Below are 6,681 nucleotides of genomic sequence, written 5' to 3' on the forward strand. Positions count from 1 at the left end.
AGATTGTCCAAATCAGCACACTTTATTCCATACAATCGTACTTATGCTTATAATAAAATGGCACGATTATATGTGGATAATGTTATTCGATTGCATGGAGTTCCAGTATCTATTGTATCTGACCGAAATCCTAGATTTGCTTCCAAGTTTTGGAGTAGTCTTCAGAATGCTTTGGGTACTAAGTTGGCAATGAGTACAGCTTATCATCCACAAACAGATGGTCAGACAGAGAGGACTATACAAACTTTGGAGGATATGTTACGATCAATGGTCATGGATTTTGGTGGAAACTGGCAAGAATCTTTGCCATTGGTTGAATTCTCCTACAATAATAGTTTTCAATCAACTATTGGGATGGCACCATTCGAAGCCTTGTATGGTAGAAGGTGTCGATCGCCTGTATGTTGGAATGAGGTTGGAGAAAAACCATTGGTACAACCTAAGTTTGTTGAAGAAATGAATGAAAAGATTAATTTGATTAGAAAAAGGATGAAAGCATATCAGGATCGTCAAGCGAGCTACGCAAATAAAAGACGTAGGCCTTTAGAATTTCAGGTTGGCGATCAAGTTTTCTTGAAAGTGTCACCGTTCCATGGCACGATGAGATTTGGGCGAAAAGGGAAGTTAGCTCCACGTTATATTGGACCGTATACTATTGTTGAGAGGATTGGTTTATTGGCTTATAGATTGGACTTGCCGCAGAGTTTGTCTGCTATACATGACGTGTTTCATGTATCTATGCTGCGGAAGTATGAGCCGGATCCATCTCATGTTCTGAGACCCGAGGATGTGGAGTTGGACAGTTCTCTTAGCTATGTTGAGTATCCTATACAGATTCTTACTCGAAAGGATAAGCAACTTCGAAATAAGACGATTCCATTGGTTATGGTACAGTGGAGTAGACATGGGACTGAAGAGGCTACATGGGAGTTGGAGGCTAAAATGCGTCAAGAATGGCCTCACTTGTTTGAAACTGTCACAAATTATTCCATGTACTCTGACTTTCCTATGTACTATCAGTGGTAGATGTGTGACTATGTTGTATATAAGATGTGTTGTGTGTTTCGATTTCGAGGACGAAATCTTTTGTTAGAGGGGGAGAAATGTAATGACCCGATTTAATTATATGTTATTTGACGATAATTAAGATTAATTTTTTTAAATTGAGGAATTTAAAATAATTAAGTCAAATAATTAAATCGTGTGTTTAAAATATGTATTAAAAATATCGGTTTATGGACGATATTAAAATACGTATTTAAATTTTATAGCACATGAGAGTTGAAATAAAATAGATCGGGTCAAATTTCAAACTCCGAAAAGATAAACACACACATATAATATTATATATATATATATATTATAATTTAAAAAAAATAAAATAAAAAAAGACAATCATCATCACCGATTTTCACCTCTCTCCACCGTAACTTGTGTCCAAAAATCTTCAAACCCATTTCGCCACTTTGACCGCCGATTGTGGCCGCACCGGTCGTAGAAAAATTCAAATAAATATACGGTTGGAAAGCTCTTGACGAGAGCTATCCATTGGTACCACTCTTGCTAGGTAAAATCTCGATTTCTGAAAACCCGTCGAAAAACGCCGCCGGTTTCACTGCTGAAATCGCCGTCTTCCGCCGCTCAAAAGTAAAAATTGGTCGAGGGGTTTTGTTTCTTATGTCGTAAGCTTTCTTTTGATACCACTTTTGCAAATTTTCGAGAACGACCCGTTGGCTCTGATTTTCTGCGTGATTCCGGTCATCTTCTCCGGCGAGTTCGCCGCCTGTTTCCGGTTAGCTTCTGTTTAGGCTCGAGTTTAACCACTGTTATTGGACGTACAAGTTGTATCGGTGCGAATTGTTGTCTATGTGAATTTAATTTAATTTCGACTCAAATATTGTATCATTACTAATTAATTATTGGGTTATTATTGTAGGTTCCGGAATTGTACGAGTTGGAGGTATAATCTGGTGAACTAGGCGAATATTGGAATTTTATGAATTTAAAATGCCTAAATAGTTGAAATTAGATTGTTAGTGAATTTAAATGGTTGTAGAATTTTTATATGATAATAAGACCATTTAAATTAATATTCAGGTGATTTGTCTGAGTTGGCATTTTCAGAACTTTCTTGAGGAATTAAGTTACTGGTAAATTAGTCGAGGTACATAGAGATCAGTTATTTTCACGATGTCTGACAGAGGCAACTGATGATCCTGTGTATGATTTATGTGCTATTTGTTGATTTATGTGATATTATATGCTGACTCGCATATTATCAGTTGGTAATTGATGTGCAAAATAAAATAAAATAATTCTTTTTTTAACACACATTTTATTTTAGTTAGACACATCAATACCACTGAACATATCATATTGAGCCTATCTGTTATTGAGATCCAGTTATATTTCGGTTGAGATCCGTTATATATATGATATGATATGGTGTTCTGGAGATGTTTGGCTACCTTGATTCGGTCCGGCTTAGGTAGTTGCTGGCTTCGAGGTTGGGCCATATCCAGGCACGGTCCGCTGAGTCGTGGACCAGCTCGAGCATATATGTATGATTGTTGATATCGATCATTTGATTCCTGATATCCTGATATCTTGCACCTATACATGCATTGCATTCATGCATGGCATGATTGCATTTCTATGTCATATATCGTGGTTACTTGATGTCTCGTACTGGGGTTCTGACCCCCGAGAAGGGGCTGTCGTGTCTTTTGTGTGTGGACATTACAGGTGGTACAGGTGGTTCGACCTCAGGCGCTCGAGAGGAAGCCTCAGGAAGTACCAGAGCTCCTTGAGAATGTGCTTAGTTGTATTTAGCTACTGCGTGGTGTTGCTGTCTCCCAGATACTATATTTATATATTTGGAGGATTGTGTTATAGTATTATCGAGCCTTGTCGGCTCTATGATATTTTGGGTTTGTATATGTCATGATTGTGTCTGGCTGGCACATGTTTATGATGTTGTGTTTATTGAGGGCATATGTTGTGTATTTTGAGTATTTGATTTTCTGGTATGTCCTAGTTATGCGAAGGTCATGCCGAAATTTTTATAGGCCCAAACGCAAATTTTTAACTCACTTTTCCGCTGTTTACTGATTAATCATGATTGCATGTTAATAAATCGTTATTAGGATAACGGGCCCTCACAAAATGCTTATGATATGAACTTGTAAAAAACGATCATAATAAATTCTCAAATTAGTGTACTGAACATTTTCTGAATATTTGATCTACTGAATTGATGCTTAAATTAATATGGTACTAAATCAAACAGATGGCCGTTGAGATTGTTGGGTGCAATAATTGTCCATGTTCCGTCAGATTTGTATGTAAGTATTATATGCCTTATCAAACAAAGCAAAAACAAAATCTATTAAAATAACTCTTTAAATCAATATATATGTTCTTTTTATTTTATCACACATCCCGAATTTATTACTATTTATTAATAATCTACATATTAGAGACAAAATTTGTGTCATGGTATGGCTTTTTGTCTTTTTTTTTTTTAAAATTTCATTATTTCAAATTGCAGTTTAGTATGTTGTATAGGGAAAATACTAAAAATATATATTTTGATGATAACAAAATTTGTTATTATGTTTCTAACATATTTACTCAAGTGTGAAGTTGCTACCTCAAGTTGGAAGCTGAAACTCGAATTTTGCGAACGACCACACTCTGGCAAGCTTCAGTATTTCAATGATATCTCATAGCTCAATAATCTAATTGACCTGTGGGCAAAGACAGCTAAACAGAAAACTCAATTTTCTCCAAGTCATATTTTGGACCGGTCGTTCTAGTTCAAATAATCTAATTGACCAGTGGGGGAAAGACAGCTAAACAGAAAACTCAATTTTCTACAAGTCATATTTTGTACTGGTCGGTCTAGTTCGGTTGTTATCTAGCCAAAATAGTGGTTTCAAGATCAAGCTGGAAGTCACAGATACAACAAACTGCTGGACTTGGACAGCTCTAGAATTTGCTCATATATCACAGACCATCTATTCAAATGACCAGAGGCCAAAACATTTTGAAAGACAACTCAACTACCTAGAAGACATTTTTCAGGAAAGTAGGATTAATTTGGATGTTATCAATGCTACTTGGATACCACAATGTCCAACTGGAAGTCGCGGATACATCAAATGGCTATCGATGAGCAGTGCTAATATTGACCATATCTCTCTCGTATGAACTTTAAATTGAGTAATTCTTGATTATTAGGAAAGCTACAAGAAAGGAATACAACTTTCATGTTCACCATATTACCCAAAAATCAAATAATCAAGAGTTATAATCACCGGACCGGACAACAAAACTTTTAGCCATTTGTCATACTGTTTTTCGAGTAGTTCTAGTATTTCGACCATATCGCTCACATATGGAATCAAAATCGATTGATTATTGATTCTATGAAAAATAATAGAAATGCCTACAACTTTCATATTTAATACTTTGCCCAGAAATCGAAAAATTAAGAGTCATAATCAAAAGTAGAGAACAAGTCGAATTTGTGCAGCTAGACTCAACTTCGTACCTCTCAACTTCGAACTGCCAACTTCGGACCACTCTCAAAATTCCAGCCTCTAAAATCTGATCGGACTGCTTTGAAAGTCCATCCGCAACCGAATCAAAAAGTGGCCAAAAAGTGAAAATATAATTGTTTTAATATCAGAAATAGAACATAATTTTCGAAACGATTATATTATTCTATCAAATGTTTATATAATTTTGGTAGGCTATAAATACAAATATTTGAAGATCAAACATCAAGCTTTGGTGTGGATTCAAAGCATGGACATCTTATATAAAAGAAAAATAAGTTAGAATGAGAGCAAACCCAAGAAAGTAAGTCTAAATAGATATGTTATCTTAATGTGAAAGCTTTTCATTGTGTGTGAGGATGCATTTGAGAATATAAACACTATAATGGACTAATTTTCTCACACACACAATAATCACACAAAAGAGAGTTGAGCTTAAAAATAGTTGAGTGATAATTTTCACACAAACTCATTAAAGATTGTGTTTGTAGTTTTGGCATAAGAGACGTTAGACATTATGCGAATTATGAGGTTTCAACCTACAATCGAGAGTGTGTTATGAGTTTCAATTATGCAAGAGATAAGTCCTAAGTCGAAATAATGTTGTACAAAGATTTGTTTAAATCAAAGTCTTCTAGTGAATCCCTCCTAAGTGGAAGAAAGAGTGAAATATGAGTTTTATCTCATAACATCCATAAACAAATTTGTGTATCTTACTTTATTGCATTTAATTATTGTTACTGTTTTTAAGATGTATTGTTGAAACTTTTTATGTCTTTCAAATACTAAAAAATTGCATACCAAATGTTTGATAAAATGCTTCAACCAAATCGTTTTTATTATTTCAACTAACATATTTTTAAATACTTTAAAAAATGATTAATCAATTTTTAAAGATATTATTTTGAGTTTCTTCCGCTTGTTTTTAGAACCAAGCTCTTATGCTCGGTTTATTTTTTAACATTTCAAGAACAAGTTACTATAGCTATTTTAATCACAAAATATTTATAATGGTTATTCACCCCTCTAAACACATAATCGATCCTAGCATAGTCTATTTTTTTAATTACACTATTTCAAATTACAGTTTAATCTCTCATTAATTTTTACAATTATTGTATTAGCATCATTTAAATATAATCATTTCAAACTAAAATATAGTCATTCATTACATTTTATTATTATGATATTATATTTTTTGAATATAAATCAAATTAATTACAAAAAGACTAACACACAACGCATGCGTCAATACATTGATATTAGTACTAAGATGGATCACCTTATAAGAATTCATTTTAAACTCCAAATATATTATAAAAAAATAACCCACACAGTCACACTCTTCCATTATAACTAAAAAAAATAGTGAAAGTGTATAATTTTGAAAATATAACATCTTCGACCATTACGTATTTATCTATATACTAACCCAATTTATATTATTCATAATATTCAACTAAATTATAAAAAATGTTCAATAAATTTTTTAATCTAATGGATTTAATTAAAGAATGAATTAAAAATAATATACATTATTCTTTCAAAGAAATATAGAGATTGGCTCATTTTTTATACACGATTTATCTTATTTTGGAAAATAAGTTTGNATTAAAGTGTCGCCCATATATAAAAAATTAATTAAAATAAAGTTGATGTGTGAGTGTGACAGTATTAATTATATTAAATGTGAATTAAAATTTAGTAACAGAAATGATGATTAGCACAAAAATATATCGGGATTAATGAACAAAAATGAACTTTAGACCATTTTTAATGAATTTCGTGGCACTGTCTCGATGATGTGAAACATTACGTAGCCTTTTATTTTTCATCAAAAAAAAAATTGGGCTTTTTATATATATATATATATATATAAATTTGGAAGATTTAATTATTAGTTCCTGTGGGATAGTGTGTAGGGTGTCAATTCGGGTGGGGTGGGTTGCGTTAGGTTGAGCAATAGTACTGTTCAAAAATTGTCCAACCCGAACCCGAGCTAACTCGAAAACTCTCAACCCGAATCCGAACCAACCCGATAAATCCGATCAAGACGATTAACCCGATTTTGAATTTTTTTAAAGAAAATTAAATAAAATTCAAAAAAATATATATAATA

General features: G+C 33.0%; 1 long non-coding RNA gene across 1 annotated transcript; it reads left to right on the top strand.

Annotated features, from left to right (window-relative positions):
- The first annotated feature begins 1,437 nt into the window (after positions 1-1,437).
- LOC140967898 (uncharacterized) lies at positions 1,438-3,161 on the top strand. The gene is made up of 4 exons (XR_012173659.1): positions 1,438-1,850; positions 1,937-1,960; positions 2,098-2,164; positions 2,746-3,161. It is a non-coding gene; the product is annotated as an uncharacterized lncRNA (long non-coding RNA).
- The last annotated feature ends 3,520 nt before the right edge of the window (positions 3,162-6,681 follow it).

Source organism: Primulina huaijiensis, chromosome 2, assembly GCF_012295235.1.
Source record: "Primulina huaijiensis isolate GDHJ02 chromosome 2, ASM1229523v2, whole genome shotgun sequence".
In the NCBI taxonomy this organism is placed as follows: Eukaryota; Viridiplantae; Streptophyta; class Magnoliopsida; order Lamiales; family Gesneriaceae; genus Primulina; species Primulina huaijiensis.